This window comes from Panthera leo, chromosome A1 (genome assembly GCF_018350215.1).
Source record: "Panthera leo isolate Ple1 chromosome A1, P.leo_Ple1_pat1.1, whole genome shotgun sequence".
Lineage (NCBI taxonomy): Eukaryota > Metazoa > Chordata > Mammalia > Carnivora > Felidae > Panthera > Panthera leo.
The window spans coordinates 168,533,390-168,556,512 of NC_056679.1; the positions used below are offsets into that span (position 1 = coordinate 168,533,390).

The 23,123-nt window shown below is 37.7% G+C and overlaps 1 long non-coding RNA gene across 1 annotated transcript; it reads left to right on the plus strand.

The window, feature by feature from the left end:
- Positions 1-17,796: 17,796 nt before the first annotated feature.
- LOC122201207 lies at positions 17,797-20,194 on the plus strand. The gene is made up of 3 exons (XR_006194115.1): positions 17,797-18,081; positions 18,173-18,226; positions 19,364-20,194. It is a non-coding gene; the product is annotated as an uncharacterized LOC122201207 (long non-coding RNA).
- The last annotated feature ends 2,929 nt before the right edge of the window (positions 20,195-23,123 follow it).

The window sequence follows — 23,123 nt, forward strand, 5'->3', positions numbered from 1 at the left end:
CATTAGATAGAAAAGGGAAGCATATTAAACTTAGAATTAACCTTTTCTCTTGACATGTAATTAGCTAGGATTTATGAGATGCTAAAGGCTGAAGTGTCTGAGAAAAGGAGCATAAATAAGGATTTTTTGTTTTATTGAGCTTGGGATAATACAGTTGTTTATTCTCATGGAAAAATTATTTCTTATATATTTTGACTTGAAAGAAGCTAATGATCTTCTGAACAGCTGTAGAAATATTATTCTAGTCCAGTCCAGGAATAGAGATCTGATTTTAGCTTTTTCCACTAAAATTGAGGATCTGATAGGTCAAGTCTATGTAAAACATTGCAAAGTGTGAATTCATTTTTCATCCTCATTTTGTTAATTAATTTTATTATTGTGCTCCTATCACAATTCAAAATTATACTGTCGATAGAGTAACATTTTAGATGGACCAAATAAATCTTAAAGGAAAGACATATTAAAACTTACATTGAACTAGAACTTATAAGGATTTGTACTGTTTTACACTATGTTGCAAACAAACTTTTACCAACTAATTAGTTTTTAAGTTTGCACTTTTATTTAGGAAGAAACATCTTTTCCCTCAAACATAATAGGCTACCTTCAAGAGAAAGAAGTGCCTTATAGTAATGAAACATTACAAAGCATCAAATTTTTCACTTATTTGGAAAAAAAATTTAATTGACTTACCAAATGAAATATGAGAGATTCTTAACTTTTGAAATCCTTCTCCTAAACTTAAAAATGGCTCACATTCTCTGTGTTGTCAAGAACATAGACAACCAACCTCATTCCCAAACTGTCTTTTACTTTATAGTTCTTAAGCTGCTGCTGCTGCTTCTTCTTCTTCTTCTTCTTCTTCTTCTTCTTCTTCTTCTTCTCTTCTTCTTCTTCTTCTTCTTCTTCTTCTTCTTCTTTCTCTTCTTCTTCTTCTTCTCTTCTTTTCTTCTTCGTCTTCTTCGTCTTCTTCGTCTTCTTCTTCTTCTTTTCTTCTTTTCTGCTTCTCTTCTTCTTCTTCTTCTTCTTCTTCTTTTCTTCTTCTTCTTCTTCTTCTTCTTCTTCTTCTTCTTCTTCTTTTCTGCTTCTTCTTTTCTTCTTCTTCTTCTTCTTTTTCTTTTTCTTCTTCTTCTCTTCTTCTTCTTCTTCTTCTTTTCTTCTTCTTTTCTGCTTCTTCTTTTCTTCTTCTCCTTCTCCTTCTCCTTCTCCTTCTCCTTCTCCTCCTCCTTCTTCTCCTTCTCCTTCTCCTTCTTCTCCTTCTCCTCCTTCTCCTTCTCCTTCTTCTCCTTCTCCTTCTCCTCCTTCTCCTTCTCCTCCTTCTCCTTCTCCTCCTTCTCCTTCTCCTTCTTCTTAGTAGGCTCCATACCCAGTGTGAAGCCCAACATGGAGCTTGAACTCTTGACCATGACTGACAGAGCCACCCAGACACCCCTGGGCTTCTCTTATGAAAACCTCTCTAACATCACTTAGATATTTTCATATACTATACTTTGTCATGTCATCCAATTATGGAGGCTAAAACAAGCAACTGGACCTCTGGTCCAAACATCACTTTTCCTTATCCATACTATAGTAAATCACTCTTTAAAAAAAGTCTTTTTTGGGGCACCTGCGTGGCTCAGTTGGTTAAGCACCGACTCTTGATTTTGGCTCATGTCATGATCTCAGGATCATGAGATAGAGCTCTGAATTGGGCTCTGCACTGAGCATGGAGTCTGCTTAAGATTCTCATTCACCTTCTCCCTCTGCCTCTCCCCTGCATTCTCTGTCTCTCTCAAAATAAATAAAATAGTTAGAAAAGTCTTTTAAATTCACTTTCTAAACTTTAAACCATTAAAAGGAGACATTTGTATTAGATTTAACAGTCCTCTGTGGCTTCCTATTTATTGCAGTTTTCAAATAGGAGCTTTCCCTATCATTATTGTCATTATTACTACAATTACTATTGTAATTATTACTACTGTCACTAGTATTTCATGAGTACAAATTATGTTCTGCTAATCCCCCTTCCCTTCTTGCTAAAGATAGGTGATCTTTTGCTAATAGGCTTTTATTATAGTCTTCACAACCCTCCTTTCCCATATTGGCTTTTCCCAGTCATTTGAATAACGTTTATTTATTGTTTTCCATGATTTAACAATTGTTATTGCAATGACTTTATAGTAGATTTTTTCATAAATATATTTTAAAAGCATAAAATATGTTAGTGAAGGAAGTAAAAATGCAACAAAAGTTAAAAAGATATAGGGAAAGAAAGAAGCAAAGTTTACTTAGCTGAATTGTGGTCTCTTGCTTGAGAAGTTCCTTATCGTTCTTATGAGACCTGCCGTTAAGTCCAAGATAGGCTGATCTAGGTTCTTCTTGATCTGTGATGAATATGGAAAGGAAAAATGGCTTCTAGTTACCTGTTCCATTACGTGGTCACCAATAATCTAATCTGGGTATTAGTTTTCATTCTTTATTTTGACTACCATTCTTGGAAAATTTCTTGTTTTCTGTGACAGCAATGGTTTCTCTCTCTTAGAGTTGCTGATCCAAGGTTAAAGCTAATTATTTCCCCAACCTTTTTAAAAGTGTCTTATTAAATGGCACCTGTCTGTGCTTATATATTAGGTACCAGAGCTATTAGGAAGGAAAGCCAGGAGGATGGCAGACATAAATTTTTTTTTTTTCTCTGCTGCCAGGACAAGGTGACCTGGAAAACAGTCACTGTGTTAATGTTAATGAGGATAAACAAGCCCTGCAACGAAACTCGGATCGCAGAGCCCAAGTCACCATGTTTAGATCCAAGCACACTAGGCTCTGTGGTCTGAATACAGAGATGAATGAGGTGCTCTGACCCCAAGAAGCTGGTGTAGCTTCTTTTTTTCCTGTGAGGATGGGAAACCCCTATAGATCTGGGGCATCACTGTTGGAATAATGCAGTGGAACTCTTGGAGAAAGCCAGTTGAGCAAATCTCAGGAGGAGAAAAGTCAGACTTTTTGTGACATAAGCTTTTAGAAAAGGATGGGACTTCTTGCAACTAATACTGTCAAACTCCAGACTTCTAGTACGAGACGTATCAAAGAACTGATATGCCAGTACCATCTTTATTTCCTCACCACCAAATTCCTTAACCTCTTGAGATCATCCAGCCTGATGACTCCTTTGAAACTACATCCTGATCACTCAACTGAAACTACATACTAAAAGGACATAATTTCCTGATTGTTAATTTAATGGTAAAATATAGACAGACCAGCAAGGTAGTTAATAGAATGGGCTTGGAATCAGGCAGACCTGCGTTTAAATTCTGAGTCTACTGCTTACTAACTAGCTCTGTGACCTTGAGAAAGCATTTTAAAACCTCCTCTGCGAAATTGGGATAATAAAATCAATCTCATAAGATTATCATAAGGATTAAGTGAGATAAAATATGTAAAGCACCTGGCACAGAGCAAGGCACATAGTTGTTGCCCAATAATTTCATGATTATTATTTTTCTTTCACAGTCTTTATTTCTCCTGACATTTCTATAGCATGTGAAAAATGTCACCATTTCATATGCACTAAAAATTTTTCTTTCTTCTTATAGGCCACAAACCTTAAATAATCTTTAATGTCCAATCCTCGGACTGGTGTTCTTTATTTCATAAGAAGCTATTATCGGTCTTTGCCTAAAGGAATGAAGGGAGAGACTCAGAATCAGAGAAAGTTGTACCGCTGTGAGAGAAGTAGCCCTCAGTGGGACAGAGCCAACCCAAAGCAACCTCGGCAGGAGCTGGAGTAGTCAATAATATCCTGACCTCACTCTTCTTTCTGATCTACTTCTGGGTGCCTATTGGCTGAATCCAACTGAGGCAGAGAGCATAAGAGGCCATGGATATAGTCCTCAGAGGTCGGCCTCCCAGAGTAGAAAGCAAAGTGGAGAAGAATAAGGAATAGACATGGACAGCCAAATGGGAGATACAGATACATAGAAACAAATTTAAAAATATGTGTAAGATGTTTAAATGAAAAAATATAACATTTTCTAAATAAACACCCACATTTATGGAGAAGTAGACTCAATATTCTGAAAATGTCAATTTCCCACAAATGAATTCATAAATTCAATGCAACTTGAAAAAATACCAAGAGTATTTGATGGAACTTTTTTTTAATGTTTATTTATTTATTTTGAGAGAGGAAGAGAGATGGGACTGCAAGCTCGTGCAGCCACTCTGGAAAACAGTATGGAGGTTCCTCAAAAAACTAAAAATAGAACTACCCTATGACCCAGCAATTGCACTACTAGGCATTTATCCATGAGATACAGGTGTGCTGTTTCGAAGGGACACATGCACCCCCATGTTTATAGCAGCACTATCAACAAGAGCCAAAGTATGGAAAGAGCCCCAATGTCCATTGATGGATGAATGGATAAAGAAGATGTGGTATATATATATATATATATATATATATATACACACACACACACACACACACACACATATACACACACATACATACATACAGTGGAATATTACTTGGCAATCAAAAAGAATGAAATCTTGCCATTTGCAACTATGTGGATGGAACTAGAGGGTATTATGCTAAGTGAAATGAATCAGTCAGAAAAAGACAAATATCATATGACGTCACTCATATGAGGACTTTAAGAGACAAAACAGATGAACATAAGGGAATGGAAACAAAACTAATATAAAAACAGGGAGGGAGACAAAACAGAAGAGACTCATAAATATGGAGAACAAACTGAGAGTTACTGGAGGGGTTGTGGGAGGGGGAATGGGCTAAATGGGTAAGGGGCACTAAGGAATCTACTCCTGAAATCATTGCACTATATGATAACTAATTTGGATGTATATTTAAAAAAATAAAAAATAAAATTATAAAAAAAAAGAAAGAGAGAGAAAGCACATAAGCAGGGAAGGGACAGAGAGAGAGGAAGAGAATCCCAAGCAGGCTCTGTGCTGTCAGTGTGTAGAGCCTGACATGGGGCTGGATCCCACAGACCACGAGATCATGATCTGAGTTGAGATCAATAGTCGGAAGCTTAACTGACTGAGTCACCTAGGCACCCCAGAACTTTTATTTTTTTTAATTTTGTATTTAAATTCAAGTTAGTTAACATACAGTGTAATATTGGTTTCAGGTGTACAATATAGTGATTCAAAACTTAACATACAACACGGGTGATCATCATAGCAAGTGCACGCTTTAATACCCATCACCTATTTCACCCATTCCCCCCAACCCACCTCCCCTCTAGTAACCATCAGTTTGTTCTCTATAGTTAAGAGTCTGTTTCTTGGTTTGCCTCTCCCTCTTTTTTTCCCCCTTTGCTCATTTGTTTTGTTTCTTAAATTCCACATGAGTGAAATAATATGGTATTTGTCTTTCTATGATTTCTTTTCTTTAGCATAATACTCTCTAGTTCCTTGATGGAACTTTTAAAGTTAATTGTAAAATGTATAAAAAAAACCAGGGGTGCATGGCTGGCTTACTTGGTGGATCATGTGAGTCTTGATCTTAGGATTATGAGTTTGAGTCTCAAGTTGGGGGTAGAGATTACTTTTTAAAATATATATAAAGATGGGGCACCTGGGTGGCTCAGTTGGTTGAGCTTCTGACTTCAGCTCGGGTCATGATCTCATGGTTCCTGAGTTCAAGCCCCGTATCAGGCTCTGGGCTGTCAGCATGAAGCCTGCTTTGGATCCTCTATCCCCCTCTCTCTTTGCCCCTCCCCCCCACTCTCTCTCTCTCTCTCTCAAAAATAAGTAAACATTAAAAAAATGTATAAGTTGGGGCACCTGGGTGGCTCAGTTGGTTAAGCGTCCGACTTTAGCTCAGGTCATGATATTGCGGTCCGTGAGTTCGAGCCCCACGTCGGGCTCTGTACTGACAGCTCAGATCCTGGAGCCTGTTTCAGATTCTGTGTCTCCCTCTTTCTCTCTCCTCCCCCACTCATGCTCTGTCTCTCTCTTCTCAAAAATAAATAAACGTTAAAAAAATAAATTAATAAAATAAAATAAAATAAAATAAAATAAAATAAAAATAAAAAAAAAATGTAGGGGCGCCTGGGTGGCTCAGTCGGTTAAGCGTCCGACTTCGGCTCAGGTCACGATCTCACGGTCCATGAGTTCGAGCCCCGCGTCGGGCTCTGTGCTGACAGCTCAGAGCCTGGAGCCTGTTTCAGATTCTGTGTCTCCCTCTCTCTCTGCCCCTCCCCTGTTCATGCTCTGTCTCTCTCTGTCTCAAAAATAAATAAATGTTAAAAAAAAAATTAAAAAAAAAAATGTATAAGGAAAAACCAAACAAAGCAAATGAACAATACCAAGACAATTTTAAAGAACAAAGTACAGGATACTTGACCTAGAACTCTCAAGCCTAATTATAAACTTATGATAATTAAGACATTTCCAAAGCCCCCAAACAAGCCCACATATATACGGAAACCTAATATATAACAGAGGTCACATTATTGAACAGTGAGTAAAGTGTTAATGGTGCTAAGAAAAATGATTATCCATGGGGATTAATTTTTTTTTTTATTTCCTACCTCACAAAATATACAAAAATTATTTCAGGTTAATTAAAGACCTAAATGTGAGGGAAAAAATGTAAATATCTAATAAGTAAATATAGGAAAATATCCTTATGATCTTGGTATAAGGAAGGATTTTTTTAAATCTTAAAAAAAGGTATTATGATCTTTGATAGAAAAAAATTCCTGAAACAGCTCACAAAAGGCATAACCCATAAAGGAAAAGATTTATTTATATATTTGGTTACCTTAAAATTTAGAACTTCTGTTCATTAGTAGACATGATAAACAAAATAAAAGACAAGTCACAAAGAAGGCAAGTATTTGTAATACAAATACTGGCAAAGAACTAGTATACAAAATATAGGACTAACTACAAAGCAATAGAAAAACACATGTAGCCCACTAGAAAAATGGGCAGATGACTTGAACAGGAACTTCTCTAAAAACTCAATGGCTAATTCAAATATGAAAAGATGCTCAATTTCATTAGTAATCAGGAAAACACAAATTTAAATAGCAAGTTTGACAATACCAAATATTAGTGAACACTGGAAACTCCTAATCCTATTAGTAGAACTGTTAATTGGTACTATTTCCTTGGAACAATGTTTAGCAATACCTAGTAGAGTTGATTCTACTCATATTCTACCCCAAAGGAGTTCTACTCCTGGGCAAGTGACTTAGAAGAATTCTTGCCCAAGTGCACAAAGAATTATATATAACAACATTTATACCAGTTTGGTTTATAATGTGTGAAAGCTGGAGATAACTAATGGCTCCATTACAGTGGAGTGAATGAATTGTGATACAGTCATACAACTGAATACCCTATAGAAATGAAAATAGACCCTTAGCAGCATGATGGAATCTCACAAAATATTGTTGAGTGAAAAAGCAAGTAAAAATAAAATACACAAGACATGGTTCCATTATATGCAGTTCAAAAATCAACAGTATGTCATTAGAGATGCATATATAGGCTGTAAAACTATAAAACAAAGCAAGAGAACATTATCACAAAAGTAAATATGGAGGTTACCTCGGGGGAGAGGGAAAACGCTATGTTCAGGCAAAAAGCACTAGGAGCTTTCAAGTATTAACAAAGTATTTTTTGTAACCTGAATAGTAGATACTCAATGTTTATTTTATTGTTTTTCTTTGAATTGTGTGTATACATTTTACACACTCTTATGTATATATATTTAACAATAAAAAAACATACTTTCTCTCTTTGTTAAAATAGATTTACATATAATACATTTGAACTGTTTCTTAAATTAAAAAAAAAGAAGAAAAATATATTTAATTTACACATATAATAGTTTTTGAAAGAAAATATTGGTAAATTCAAGTATATTAAAATTGAAATAACTCATTTTTATTATCTATATTATGTATTATGTATATTAATTCTATATTTTTATGGTTAGGAATAATATATAAAATTAATCAGCATTTACTACATGGCTCAACTATGATTAATGTTTGCATATGTAGTATATTTATTTACAGATTAGTTCTGATTCCTCAACAACCTGAAAGTTAGACATCATTATCCTTATTTTTTACATAGACACTGAAAACCCAAGTTAACCAAATTGACACCAAATAACTTAGCCATTTGGCCGACAGCCTGGTCATACCAATAATGCCATTTGAATCTGATCCCTGAACTGCGTTGCTTTCAATTGTATTACGGGATGGTCCTGTTCTTCACTCTGCTGTGGTCTTTAGATACACTTTTTCATAAGTGTTATCTGAGGAAGCTTTAGGACTTCCTAGGAAGAAATGATGCCAAAGCTATCAACACTGGAATTAATTACTTATTCCAAAATTCACTTTCTTAATATTCAAGATGAAGAGTCTAACAATAATTCCTTTTTCATAAATTGAGATATAACTGACAAGGGGTATAATATAACAAAGTGTATAATCCTTTCTTTAAGCATTAAAGTGTGTGTTATTTAATCATGAAAATATAAAACTGTCCTTCACTTTTAGATTAATGGTGTCCCTTTTTTGGCTAAGGGTAGGAAACTGAAAAGTGGCCTAAACTACAAGAAAAGAACATAAATACAAGCCAGGTTCTCACATCAGAAGGCCTTTTTTTTTTTTTTTTTTTTTTTTTAACGCTTATTTGTTATGATAACTTCTCTCTAAATCACCTTAATTATGATACACCCAGGATAAATTTATGAAAAGTCTAAACTATGTAATATGCTTGACAAAATATCTTCTTTCCAAATTCAGTTCAGAATTATTTGATCAACCTAAAAGTACAATACCTAGTAGTTAAGTTGCTTTTATGGTCCAGATGTAATGAATGATATAGAAAGATTTCTGCTTAGTATATCAGTTGCTAAAGTCTAAATGGTAATTGAAAGTACTTAAGGATACTTTAAAAATTATATTCTTAATAATTAAACTAATACATAATAATTTAAACATTCTTCTTGTCACTTGTTTACTCTTAATTTGTTGAAGAAGAAAAGGCTTACTAAGTAAGCACGGCCTACTTCAATTTAGGCTCCATTGAGTACTGAAACTTTTTTTAAATTAGTTTGATACAAATTAATTTTTCTACGATACTACTTTTTTAAAAAAAAATTTTTATGTTTATTTATTTTTAAGAGCAAGAGAGACAGAGCATGAGCAAGGGAGGGGCAGAGAGAGAGGGAGACACAGAATCTGAAGCAGGCTGTAAGCTCTAAGCTGTCAGCACAGAGCCCAATAGGGGGTTCGAACTCACAGAACGTGAGATCATGACCTGAGCCAAGGTTGGACACTTAACCAACTGAGCCACCCAGGCACTCCTACTGGCACTACTTTTAATATGCTCTGTAGGAAATGTATCTCTGATTTAAAGAACGCCTAAGGATGATATATAGAACAGATAAAATTAGAAATAATTTCAGCAATGATGAATTATACTATTAAAGAATCTGTTATTTTAAAATATTTTAATCTCCAGGGGCACCTGGGTGGCTCAGTTGGTTAAGCGTCCGACTTCGGCTCGGGTCATGATCTCACAGTTCACAAGTTCGAGCCCCGCATAGGGCTCTGTGCTGACATCTCAGAGCCTGCTTTGGATTCTGTTGCCCTCTCTGCCCCTCTCCCACTCATGCTCTGTCTCTGTCTCTGTCTCTCTCTCAGAAATAAATAAACGTTAAAATTTTTTTAAATCAAAAAAATAAAATATTTTAATCTCCTATTTCTCACTGATAAATTTAACAGGTATATATAGTCCTCTAATGGTTCTCAGGAGGAATTGATTTTGCTTCCCAGGGGACATTTGGCAATGTCTGGAGACATTTTTATTTGTTATGGTGGGTGGGGGTCAGTGCTAACAGTGGGTAGAGAAGCTAGGGATGCTTCTAGACAGCCTACAATGCACAGGCCTGTCTCTTGCAATAAAAAATTATCTGGCCCCAAACAGAAATGGCAATAGTGCTAAGACTGAGAAATCCTCCTCTAGGCCCAAACTAAAGGGCTCACTACAGATTTTTGTCTCTAAAAGTTTAGGATATATAAAAAGATAAAATAGAAATTATATACATATATATGTATATATATATGTACATATATACACACACATATATGTATATATATACATAGATTATATGTATACATACGTATACATATATACATATATGTGTGTATATGTTCACACTGAATACAAATGTGTGAGATGTGTGTATAAAGTAATGAGACCACTTTGTTAGCATGTGAAATTAATTGTTAACATCTAGATAATGGTTTACTGTTTATAAAATACTTTCTTGACACTCTCTCCCAGGTAGTATTATCTATACCCATAGAGTCAGTTTTCATCTCTATGATTATGGCTTTCAAATATTTATCTATAGCCCAGACTCCAGTATGTTACCACATCTTGCTGATTTTCTGTCTTCATACATCCTCCCTCCTGCCCTCTGCCCTCAGGACCACTGCATTGGTTTGGCCTCATTCTTATTTGTTTGGACTACCACGTGACTCTGTTGTCCACAGTCACACCATCTTGTGGCTAGAAAATAAGGAAATCCCTTTTTCTTAGTGCACAAATTATAATAGCTTCAATCCTGACTAATTCACAGAAATCAGCTGTCATCAAATTACCTGCCAGCTGCTTCCAAGAGCTCCCAAGTTTCTTTCATGTACTCTTCTGAGGAGGTCCACAGGGTTCTTGGCCCACTAAGGCTGAAGGCAGCAGTGTATTCCTGCAAGGTCCCACTGACCACTCACCTGGACACGGCTTTCTGCAAACTGGTACCAGCACATTGATCCCAAGGAGGAGGTGTACTGCTCTCACTTTTTCATTTCTTTCTGAAGCACAGGATAAGCCCTTCCTCAATTCCCCACAGTATAACTGAATCCAGACTACAACTTTTGACAAAACTTTGCTTCAGGTTTAAGAGTAAAAATAAAGAATGTAGAATGAGGTACTTATGCACAATGTGCACAGGCCAGACCCATGCAAAGATTCCATAGGGGAATCTCATTCCAAGCCAGTCTTCCCTGGCCAGGATGGCTTCTCCTCTAGAAATGCCCCAGGAATCTCCATGACTTGGAATCCATCCCAAATGGATGCTGGTGCCAGAAACAGGAGATTTTCCCCTCACCTGTCTGAGATGTACTGGTTTCCATTCTCCATATGATTGACAGAAGAATTTAAATTCCTTGCATACCTCCCTAAAAGAGATATGGTCCAGCCCCCAAAGATAATCATATCGGAAATACACTGGCCAATATTAGTTCACTTCCTAAAGTTTGGATAATTCAATGTTAAGTAATCTCTCCTGGGACATCAATAACCGATGGAATCTGGGCTACATCAGCCTCAGTCTAGTTCATTTTCAGTCTCTCTTCACGAACGGTTTAAAATCTTGCTGTCAGTCTCACAAAGAATCATGTTGTTATAGCAGAGGTGACTTTCCAACTAATCTCCTTCCATTCTGGCCTCATCAAGTCCACATCTTTGCTGCTGCCAATGGTTCCATAAGGAATGCAAATCTGATAAGAAACTTTTAAAAACTGAGAACAAACTGAGGGTTGATGGGGGGTGGGAGGGTGGGTGATGGGTATTGAGGAGGGCACCTTCTGGGATGAGCACTGGGTGTTGTATGGAAACCAATTTGACAATAAATTTCATATTAAAAATAAATAAATAAATAGTAAAAAAGAAATCAACTAAACGGCAAATAAAGAACTAAAAAATTAAAAAAAAAAAAGGAATGCAAATCTGATCAGTTGCTGCTGCTGTTGCTGCTGCTGCTGCTGCTGCTGCTGCTTTTCTTTCTAATTCTATTAAAACTGTGTTAATTTGAATGCAGTTCAGGAGTTTAAAAAATAGGAACCTAGGCAAAAGTTGTAGATATTGCTGAGAAAGGGCCTAACCCTGACCCAGCCCCGTGACTATTTATTTCCAGGGCTTTGGAGACCTGGTAGTTGACTCCAAGTGGTTTAATGGATGGGAATGTGGGCCAGGAATAGAGAGTTGATAGGAATGGTGTGGAGAAAGAAGTCCCTCCGTATGTCCCTCCTCCTCCCCCAGAAGGGGAGGGATTCAACAAACTCACCCACGGGGTGCGTGTAGACAGGCCCCTGGTGTTGCTATTGCAGCCCTAAGTACATAGTTGCTGACTGCATTGTCAAGACCTGACATGTGCTAGCAGTCATTCATTCAGCTTCTGAGCCCACCTCCAGCTGGCTCCTCAGTCATATCAGGCCCAGAGAACCTCAGGCAGGGCTCATCAGATGTCTGTCCCTAAGCCACCTGGGCCAGGCCGAGGACGCCCTCCTCCCCTGCCTGCCTCTGCCTGCCCTCTCCTGTGCCCTGCTGTTTCTGGAGCTCCTCTTACCAGCTTCTTGGATTGACTTGTTGGATTTTTAAATTTCAGTTAAGTGGGAACTTCATGCTGTGTTCTCAACTAGTCTTTTCTTTATGTAAGACTCCACCGTGGTTCAGGGCCCCTAGGTGGTTCAGTTGGTTAAGTATCAGACTTGATTTTGGCTCAGGTCACAATCTCTCAGCACAGAGTGTTTTAGAATTCTCTCTCTGCCCCTTTCCTGCTCTTGCTCTTTCTCTCAAAGTAAATAAATAAACTTAAAAAAAGAAAAAGAAAAAGAAAAAGAAAAAGAAAAACTTCCCCAGTAGTTTCACGTGGCCTTCATGACTCCCCTCTTGTTGTTTCCTTAGCCCCATCACTTCTCTTTTCCCCACCTACACCCTATGTTCAAGTACAGACATTCAGGACTACTACAAATCTCTAAACTTGGATTCTCTCTCGTGCCTCTGTCTTTGCTCTTGTGTAGGCCAGGAATGCCTTTCATCCCATCATCAGTTTCCATCTCCTCCAGGAATTCGTTCTTTGCCTCATCCCCAAGCCTGGGTTAGGAACACCTTCTCTCTGGTCTGGAGCACATCGTACTTCCCTGTGGCACACCTCTTATCACAGTGAAATGGTTTGTCTTTCCATGAGTCATGGGAGCTTCCTAAGGCAGAGGAAATGTTGTTGCCTCTGTATTCTCAGATATCTGGCACAGGGCCTGCATTAAACTAAATGCTCAGTTAAGTTTCATGAAGGTTGACTCAGTATTTTCATTTGATCCCCTTGACAATCCTTGGAAGCTAATATTATTTCCAACAGTGCTTGTAAGCATTAAATCTATTTAAGACTAAGATTAAAACAACCATGAAAATTATGGTTACAGATTAGAACATAAGTGTATGGATCATGACAATGTAGAAACAATGTAACAAATAAGAGAAAAGAGGAGAAAGGGGTGAAAAAGTAGGGTGTGTGGAAGATTTGATTTTCTCTATATTGCAGCCAAGGTTATAAAGTCAGGTTTTAAAGCTGACAGTTCAAGTCACAAAAGTACAACCACATTTCAAGATATAAAAGTAAACATTAGAAAACAGAAAAACAATGCAGTTAATTAAACTCAGGTCTTAGAGGGCAGGGATATTATTCATGGTTGGGAATATGTATAAAGGAAAAAGAAACAGAAAATACAGTATATAAAGTTATGGTAAATTTTAGCCTAAAAACAACCTAGAATGCAATTTTTGTTTTACATTTCCAGAAGAAACGCACACATAAAATATAAAATACAAACATAAAAATATAAAGATCATAAACAGGAAAAGATAGAAGCTAGAAAACAAAAGAAGGGATGTCTATTATATCAATTAATTTACCTATGGAAACAAAATGACCCTCAAAAAGATTATGAAACAAAATCTAATTAAATACTATACACAAGAGGTACCTAATACGAAGTACCTAGAAAAGTTGAGAACTAAAAAGTTAAAAAGTCACAGAATGAAACAAACAGAAATAACTCACTGAGAAAATATTTACTACAAAATAGTAAGAAAAAGATTGAAGGAAAACTCAATAGAAAAGTGGGCAAGAAATTTGACCAGATACTAAGACCACATCTTTTAAAAAATACACAAAAAGGTGCTCTACCTCATTATTAATCAGGAAAACACAAATTAAAGTCTCTATAAACCCGCCAGAATGGCTAAATATTAAAAAAGACTAAAAATACTAAGTGTTGGCAAAGATGTAGAGAAAAGAGTACTCTCACACACTGATGGTGGAGTATATAAATTGGTAGAACCACTTTGGAAAGCAATTTTGTGTCATGTCATAAAGTTGATGAATGTGTTCTCTATCCTGTAGCAATTGCATTTCTACCTACATACTCAGCAGAAATGTGTGCATAGGTTACCAGCACTTGTGCATAAGAATGATCATTGGCCAAAAACCTGAAACAATTAAATGTCTGTCAAGGGTCATGACATAGTCATACAGTGTAAAACAATACACCAAATGAATTCCAGTGGAAGGCATGGTGCAGATGAATCTCAGAAACATAATGTTGGGCCAAGGAGAAAAGTCTACACAGCATAGATTCCATGTATATAAATTTTAAAAACAAGTGAAACTAAAGTCTAATGTAAACAAATGCACACTTAGATGGTAAAAGAATAAAAAGAACAAGGAAGTAACTACATAATGTTTCTCATTAAAGTAAGAAAGAGGAGAACCAGGAAGAGGGAGGAGGGAGGTGGAGGAAAGAGAGGAAGAGGGGAGTGTGAGTGGGAATGGAGGTGGAGGTAGGGTGCTTCTTGAGTTTTATCAGTGATTTACCTCTTGATCTGAGTTGGTGATCACATGATGTTAGCAGTAGTTTGTTCTTTCAACTGCATGTTTACGTTCATGCAATTTTCTAGATATTTTATTTCTAGATTTTATTTAACAATAAAACATTTTTTTAAGTAAAAGATAACAAACTCTAAAAACTTCCCCTGAACTTTTCAATGGCCTTTGAAAGATGTTTATGAATTTTTGGTATAAGAATATCCTCCTTGGGGGGCGCCTGGGTGGCTCAGTCGGTTAAGCGTCCGACTTCGGCTCTCATAGTTCATGGGTTCGAGCCCCTCATCGGGCTCTGTGCTGACAGCCCAGAGCCTGGAGCCTGCTTCAGATTCTGTGTCTCCCTCTCTCTATCTGCCCCTACCCTGCTTATGCTCTGTCTCTGTCTCAAAAATAAATAAACATTAAAAAAAATTTTTTTTAAAGAATATCCTCCTTGGGGCACCTGAGTGGCTCTGTCAGTTGAGTGTCTGACTCAATTTCAGCTCTAGTCATGATCTGATATTTCGCGGGTTCGAGCCCCATGTAGGGCTCTATGCTGCCGGTGCAGAACCTGCTTGGAATTCTCTCTCCCTTCCTCTCTCTCTGGCCCTCCCCTGCTCACACTCTATCTCGAAATAAATAAATAAACTTTAAAAAAAAAAAGGATATCCTTACTTTAGAGGTCTTGAAAACTAAAAATACAAAAGAGGCTATAATGATAAAAAATCTGTCAAATACACATTTGTGTGTGGAAACTATCACTCATTTAGCAAATTCATTTCTCTCAAAGGCTATCAGTCCTAATGCACTTATAATGCTACCAGGTCTTTGCTTTGAGATAATATTCTTTTGTTCACTCAAAATCAATTTTAAAATTTTAAACAATAACAAATCCATGGGTCATAGAGGACATAGTCTAAGATGATAAATTTCTCGGAGTCTGGTGGCATTTCTTCAGTGTTTGGCAAAAAGTGGTAAACAACTAATTTTTAAAAATTTCTAATATTCATTTGATAGTAACTATTTCTAAAAATATATATAAAATTAAAAAGTCAAGCATTTACAATTGATTTTCTAGTAGCCATTAGGTAGATAGGTATTGAGAAAAATGATTGAAATTATGTATTCTAATATATTATTATATTAATTAATTTAGTCCCCTATGGGGTATTTGGCAACAATGTTTGGAGACATTTTTTTATTGGGGCAATAAAGTGGGGGAGTGGTACTAATGGCATCTATTGGGTAAAGTCAGGGATGGTGTTAAATATCCTACAATGCACAGGAAAGCCCCCTGACAACAAAAAGATGATCTGGCCTCAAATGTCAATAATATTGAGGTTGAAAAACCTTGGAATAAATTAGCCAAGAGAGAAGAGTTATTAGATATCGTTAAGCAAAAAAGATTAAAGTTAATTGGTTCCATTTCTGTAAAAAAAAAAAAAAAAGTGTGAGTATATGTAATGTATATAAATATACACATACATGCACAAAAATGTTAATAATGGTTGAATGCTGAAATCATGGTTGAATTTTAAGGTTTTTTGCTTTCATTTTGCTTATCTGAAATTTCTGGGTGTTGTTTTTTTTTTTTCTGTCATTCATTACATTACTTGAACCATAAGAAAAAACAAAGTTTAGTTTCTACCAAAGAAAGAACATTGGTTTTGGTACCAGAAAGAACTGGGTTTTAACACCAGTTGTCTTTCACTGAAAGTATTACTATTTTTAATGTTCTGAGACTGTTTTCTTTTGGTAACATGGGGAATTGATGCCTCTCATATTGCTCTTTTTGTTTTAGTTTAAATACAAGTACACACACATACACACACACCTCAAGAGAAAAAAAATTGAGTAAGAATTCATTTTACTATTATCTTTAATGTTTGAGGGAAAGTATATTTATTTAGAGGGTAGGAAGATAGGTGAAGGTGTGTGCAGATTCTGAAGGTCATTTCTAGGCATGTTCACATGTTAGACGTTAGCCTCCCGTTTACATCTATGTCACTTAAAAACTTTGATTTAACAATGAATTCCTTTTTCTTTTTCCATTCAAAATACAATCAACAAGTACCTATAATGTACTAGGCATTGTGCTAAGCACAGTGAAAATAAATGGGGGAAAAAGACTCCATCTATTTTCAAGGGAGTCTAATGAGCAGAGAATAACACAAACAACTGGTTATAACACAATGTAGCAAATACAATCACAGACATATCCACAGGATATTATGGGAATAAAGAGGAGGAACAATTAGCTAGTACTACTAGTATGCTAGTACTATGCTTATGCCATTCTCATGATTAGATCTATTTTTGGTTCATAAATAAAACAGATTGATAAAGTTTTTGGGTTTTGTTTCATTTTGTTTTTTTCTTAGAGCATGTAAGCAGGGGAGGGGGTAGGAGAGAGAGAATGAGAGAGACAGAAAGAGAGAGAGAGAGAGAGGGAGAGAGAGAGAATCTTAAGCAGGCTCACCGCTTAGCATGGAGCCTACCATAGGGCTCAATTCCACTGCCCTGAGATCATGACCTGAGCCGAAATCAAGAGTCAGATGCTCAACCAACTGAGCCACCCAGGTGCCCTGATAAAAGTAATTTTCTAACCACAAACAGGAAAGAAGACAGTAATGGATATGAAGGTCTAGAAGGTGCCTAAATCAGAATTACAGTGTTGGGAGCAGCGATAAACAAAGGAAATTAAAGGATATTATATGTACACAATCTCCCTTAAAGCAGAAATTAGATGGTGGGGTGAACTTGAGTCTGTTTCCATCCTGTTACCATCAGATGGTTCTGAAATGCCTGGCTGTCATCTGGGGTAGGAGATGAAAGGCTCCTGAGTGGGAAGAAAAAGAATCAGTGTACAATAAATAATTTATATGTTAGATTGGGATAGAGTTCTTTAAAAAAAATTTTTTTTTAATATTTATTTTTGAGAGAGAAAGAGAGAGAGAGAGAGACAGAGACAGAGTGTAAGCAGGGGAGGGGCAGAGAGAGAAGGAGACAGAATCCGAAGCAGGCTCCAGGCTCTGAGCTGTCAGCACAGGGCCCCAACTGGGACTCAAACTCACAAACCGAACTGTGAGATCATAACCTGACTGACACTCAACCAACTGAGCCACCCAGGCGCCCTGGGATAGAGTTCTTTTAAAAATCTGCCTATAACTGCAACTATTTAACGTGCTAGTATTACTCTCTTGTGCTAGCAGGAAGTGGTTAAGAAATAAACATTTTGTGGAGATATGAAGATATTTGGGATACCAGGAATCAGTGTGCTTCATACTGGACTATGCTTTGAATAGCTGGTGGATTAGAGAATTGAGATGAAGAGTACATGGTTCCAAAAGAAGTCAACATCAACTGAAGAATACAGTGAAGAGAGCAGCAGAACAGAGGTTCGAATTGAATATGGGTCTTTGGTTGACAGAGAACTTTTCCAGCAACTTAGTTGTCCCTTATCTTCTGTTTCACTCTCTGTGGTTTTAGTTACCCATGGTCAACTGTGCTCCAGAAGTAGATGTTCCTCCTTCTGACATACAGGTTAGCAAGTAGCCTAACGCTATGTCACAATGCCTATGTCACTCACTTCACTTCTTGTCACTCACCTCACTTCATCACATCACATAGGTATCACCTCACATCATCACAAGAAAAAAGGTGAGAACAGGACAATAAGGTATTTTGAGGGGGAGAGAGAGAGAGAGAGAGAGAGAGGCCACATTCACCTATTACAGTACATTGCTAGAATTGTTCTATTTTATTATGTTATTGTTAATCTCTTACTGTGACTAATTTATAAATTAAACTTTGTCATAGGTATGTATATATAGGAAAAATCATATATATATATATATATATATATATATATATATATATATATATATATATATATATATAGTTTCAGGTATCCACTGGGATCCTGAGCCTTAGCTTCTACAGATAAGGAAATAACTACCACATTTCATTTAGAAAGCAATAAGAAACCGTAGACGATATATTGTTTTTTTTCAGATTTTCAAAAATACCTGTTTTGATCAAACTGGAGATCATAAGAAACTGCATGATGCTTACTATAAGGAAAGACTATTAGAACCAAAATTAACTGCCAGGTTCACTGCCCTACTATGAGGCCACTGAAGATAATGGGCAGAGAACATACTGGGTAGTCCCACTGCTGGTGCTAGGCAAATACTGGAGTCCTCCAGCTTAAGTCCTCACACATTCTATTCCCTAGGTCTAGAACACCATTTAAGGCGGCTGATTCCTCCTCATCGTTCAGTTGTCAGTTGAAATAGCACTTCCTCAGGAAAATCTTCCCTTTTCTCCTCTTCCCCATCTCCATCCCCTCCCCATAGGTATCTCCCAGTAATAAGCTCTTGAAGTTGTAATTAGATAACGGGTTTGGTGGTTAGTTCCCTCTTCCACACCTCAACCTCTCATCCTTAAATAAGCTTTAGAAGGGCAGAAGGGCGGGGACCCTGTTTTTCTCACAACAGGTGGGCATCATCTCCAGTGCCTTGCTGTACTGGTATATAGCGTGTAATCGATAAGCATGTGTTGAATGAACAGATAAGCTTTTGTTAACTGTTTACCAATGCCAGGCCCATAGAAGCACTCAAATAAACAGCAGTTACTGAAATACACATTCATTAGCTCATTTCATTTGCACGAAACCAGAAGTAAGAAACCCGGTATTGCGGTCTAGAAAACTACGGCAAGTTAAGCAGCCCGCCTGAGGTCAGGCGACCGCAGAGCAACAGCGCCGGGCCTGGGAGCCAACCCTGTCCACTTCCTTGGCCGGGTCCTTCTCGGTTACGCCAGGAGGCAGCCCTCAGGTTCGCCCTCCGCGGCTCTGCCTTCGCTGCCGACCTGCCCCCTGCAGAAGCTCCTTTCTTCGGTTCGAAGGAGTCCCCCAGCGGGAAGTTGCGCCGAGGTGGCGAAGAAGACCTTCCAGGGGCGGCGGGGCAGGCGTGAAAGCCGCTCCTGGAAGGGAACCACTCCGCCTGAGTCGCATCCTGGCGTGGGGACTCAGGTGAACAGGGCCCAGAAGGCCAGAGGCTCTGCCACCTCTAGGACCAGGAACAGTCTGCGGAACCCTGGCTCAAGATTCCCCAATCCGCGCCTCCGGCACGCGTGCTCCCCGCGGCCGCTCTAGGACGCTGGAGGGGGGAGGGCCTCCTCTCTGTGGTTGGGACCCGGCCTACCGCCGGGAGCCGCCCACCTTGGGGACGGGCCGCTCGAGTCCCAGGCAAGGCACGGGCCTTGCGTTAAACCCAACACCCCGCGAGCTGGAGCAGAAGCTGTGAGAAGGCGAGGAGGCCCGGGGGACGCTCTGGCCTCTGTACCTGACTCCATGCCCTGGCTGTCTCCGGAAAGTCTGATTTCTAAATATCTTGGAGAACAACGCGGTCAGTTTTGCCCCAAATTACACCTCTTTTGCTGTGTGGCAGAAAGAAAAAAAAAAAAAAAACCTACCATTTCTTAGTTTGTCATTACTATTTTCTAGTGATTTCTCGTGTGTACCCCTGGTTTTGTTTCTGATTGTTGCTGTAGAATCTTTGATGTGATGGAAGCATTTGAGTTACCCCTCTCTGCAATTCCCTGAGCACTGGGTGGAATATGGCACCTGGACTTCTTTCTCCTAGCAGAGCTAACACCCTTAGAGAAAACAATTGCTCTACCTAATGTTGTGGTTAGAACCACAAACATTAAAGATGAGCAGGGCTAGAGCCCAAAGCACTGGCCCAAATGCAAACAGAAACAACTGGTAATGAAAATAGAGGGTAATGGAAATAGCAAGAAAATGAACTGCTATGTGTATTTCTAAATGTGCAGTTATTGACTAAAAAAACCTTTCATGAACTAGTATGTGTATTTCTAAGTGTACAGTTATTGACTAAAAAAACCTTTCACGACTAGGTTTACTAAGAATTGGAGTGCCTGGATGGCTCAGTAGAGCATGTGACTCTTGATCTCAGGGTTATGAGTTCCAGCCTCATGTTGGGTGTAGAGATTACTTTAAAAAAATGTGTATTAAGAATTGTTAATAATTCTTAAATGTTCTGCAGTAGAGGAGTTTCTGCATTATGAAGGCAATTTAGATGATTTTAACAAGATGGGGAAGCATGACTTCATATGTTTATTCTTTATTAAAAAGGCTTTTGTCAGTTCCCCAGGTCTTTAAGAAGCCTAATTACATTTATTTTCACAGTTGTACTCTGATAAATACCAATTCCAAAATCAAATATTTCTTTATGTTTAGATAGATATAGGTAGAAACATTCTTGTGTGGGTCAGTGAAGAGATATGAATAATTTAGCTACACAGAAAAAAATAGAATTGATGCTCCTGACTAGTTAAAAACCCCAAGGAATTCGGTTTCGGTTGGAAAGTCCTAGAGCTATTTCACAATACTTATTAACGAGCTTATTATATTATCCATTTTAGGAATCTGTCTTGGCAATCTTTTATTCTTAGTGGTTCCTTCTAATAACGTCCTCACTTTATTGCTGTATGCATAATGATGTTCTTTAGTATATCCAAGAGAGTTTTTGATGTTGGAATATGCAATGACTCAAGTTTCACTCTAGCAGCTTGAAAGAGTGATAATGAGGTGCTCTCCTTTTTACATTTATACTCCCCTTCCGGGCGTATAATTTCATTTAAAAGTTGGTATTATTCTTCTAGATTTTCTATTCAATAATGAAATACAAAGCAATGATTGTTCCCCTAAGAACAACTTTAAGTTTTCTGAAAGCTAGGATAAGGACTTTGCAGCAAACTCTAAAGGTATCATTTGGGAATTTAGCACAATATGCTTCAAACCCAGATAAAAGGAAAGGTTCTAAATTAAAGTATGTGGATGAAGATCTATAGTCTGGCACTAAATCAATGGAGATGTAGTGGGTGGCAAATAGAATTGCAGGAAGAAAGTGAAGCTATCTGGTTGCCTGGAGCTTTTATTTGTAGGGCTCAAGTCCGCTCAGCATTGCAGGAAAAATTACTTAAACCACAAAGACAGAAGGAAAAAGGGTATTTGAGGGTGTGAAGCTCAATACTAAAAATAATAGTAACAGTGACTAGCACTTATGTAGCATATATTACATCCAGGCACCACGATAAATATTTTATGTGCCTTAGGCCATTTAATCCTCTCAACAACCCTGTGAAGTTGGGTTAAGACTGTCCTCATTAAGACCAGTTAAGTTTCCTCAACGTGGGAAATTGTGGAGCGTGTTCTCAAATTTAGGTCTGTCTGATTTTTAAACCTATAAAGGGATTTTTATGTCAGCTGTGTTCTTTTTTACTTTAAAAGAAATGATCTTCCTTACTGTTTCATCATTTTGCACACGTGCTCCTTTCCTCTCAAATTCACTCCTCTTCTTCTGAATCAATAGACCTAACTGGTGAGGCAGGATGTTGAGTAAGTGATTCTTGCATTAGATCACCTGGATTCAAATCACAGTGCCTCTAATAACAGCTGTGAGACCATGAATCGTGTATTTAACCTCTCTGCTTTTCTTCACATCTGATAATATTAGTGCTACCCCACAGGGTTTTAAATAATACTTAAGTGAGAGTGTGTATAAAAACAGTTGGTGAGTATCTGAGGATGTAAGTACTCAGTTTATATTATTTTTCCTAGAACCCAATAGTGAATGTGACAGCATTCTCTAACAAGAGCCTAAGAAGCCTCAGAGGCATAGCTGGCATTTGCTGTAGGAGAAAGAAGTAAAACATTTACCTCTATCTGCTTTTGGAACATGTGAGGGTTCACTCAGGGTTGGGAAGAGGAGATAAGTAAAAGTTTGTCAGGGACTAACTCCAATTTATGACTGCTATAGGAAGGGCAGTTTCTGTGTGTTGTATAGGATTAGTGATGGACTGAGTACCTAAGAGTTCTTTCTAAATTTGAACACTCATTAACATCACTAAATACTCAGTAAAAGCTCAGGCTCACCCTCTAAAAAAAAGATTTATAGAGAATGCCTCTGTCATGTGGATCAAACCTGGCTTTAAAGGTTTCTGGTAGATCTTTTTTTAAATTTTTTTCAATGTTTGTTTATTTTTGAAAGAGAGAGACAGAGCATGAGTGAGGGAGGGGCAGAGAGAGAGGGAGACACAGAACCTGAAGCAGGCTCCAGGCTCTGAGCTGTCAGCGCGACTCTGGACTTGAACTCACAAACTATGAGATCATGACCGGAGTTACTTAACTGACTGAGCCACCCAGGTGCCCCACTGGTAGATTTTTCTTAACACACATAATATGGATGGTCATTATTGCTGCACTGTGGTTTGAATCTTAGTATGAACATCCAGATTCAGAAAACAAATACATATGGATGTGATTAGTCTAAGTTTATTTTAAAAAGGATTCACAAAAGGATTTCTCTAAATATGTTTTTTGTAACCTTTTTAGGCATTTGAATTTTACTGT